This window comes from Tympanuchus pallidicinctus, unplaced genomic scaffold (assembly GCF_026119805.1).
Source record: "Tympanuchus pallidicinctus isolate F22 unplaced genomic scaffold, pur_lepc_1.0 scaffold1, whole genome shotgun sequence".
In the NCBI taxonomy this organism is placed as follows: Eukaryota; Metazoa; Chordata; class Aves; order Galliformes; family Phasianidae; genus Tympanuchus; species Tympanuchus pallidicinctus.
The window spans coordinates 64,638,196-64,639,062 of NW_026294618.1; the positions used below are offsets into that span (position 1 = coordinate 64,638,196).

General features: G+C 41.6%; 1 protein-coding gene across 2 annotated transcripts in view; it reads right to left on the reverse strand.

Moving 5' to 3' along the window:
- Nucleotides 1–691, reverse strand: part of LOC128080935 (solute carrier family 22 member 2-like) — a 29,906-nt gene extending 29,215 nt beyond the window's left edge. For both annotated transcript variants that reach the window (XM_052683774.1, XM_052683755.1), the window contains exon 1: nucleotides 586–691. The gene's annotated coding sequence lies outside the window, so the exon portion shown is untranslated. The remainder of the gene's footprint in view (nucleotides 1–585) is intronic.
- Nucleotides 692–867: the final 176 nt, after the last annotated feature.

Here is an 867-nt window from a genome sequence, read left to right on the forward strand (position 1 = left end):
ATCAGAGTCTTCCTTAGTTTGCAACTAACTGTTTTAGAAATTGTGGTTCTACCCAAAACCATAGCTGTAAGTGACAGTAGATAAGGAATTGCTGGAGATATGCTTCAAAGGTGCTGGCTCTGTGGTCCCTCCTGCAAAGGGAGAGTGGGGCTGTAGACCTTATAATCCAAATAAAGTGCAGAAAGTGTATTGTTGCCTCTGATCTGACTGAGAGTTCTATATGAGTTGTGCCCATGTGCCCATGAAATGAAACCCAGATCTGGCTCTCCCTTCCCTTCTCACACTCAAAAATCCAGCAGAAAAGAAAAGTGAAATGATTTGTTTTTGACAGGCAGGAAGGGAAAGTGGTCATTTTGCATTTTACTTATGGGGAAGATTTTGTGAAAATAAAATGAACAAGGACATGTAAAAGTCTTTTATAAATAGATGGAGCCAACTTTAAAAAAAAATCCTGGATTTTGGACTGGAACAGTTAGAGAGCCTTCTTTTAATTATGCTATGGAAAGGAAAGACTTCCAAATGAAATCTGTACAAGTGATGAAGTAGCGCTCTGGACAAGTAATAAACCATTACTGCAGTACTCACTTCTGTTTGCTGAAGAAAGACTGCACAGTTCTCTCTGAGGCAACTTTCTCTCCTGCTGAGCGGCTGCATCACTTATTGCTGCATTCTGCAACAGCCTCTGCTCTTTCCGATTAACTCACTGCTTTGCCCTTGCACCTACATGTTTACATCAGCATTAGTGCCTCACTCACCCCTAAGGAGTTAACTGCTTTTATTACACGATCTGCTTGACATTCAGGATGAATAGGAAACGGCTCGCCCCTCCTCTCCGACAGTATTTTCGTGCTCTTTAAATCTCTGTGC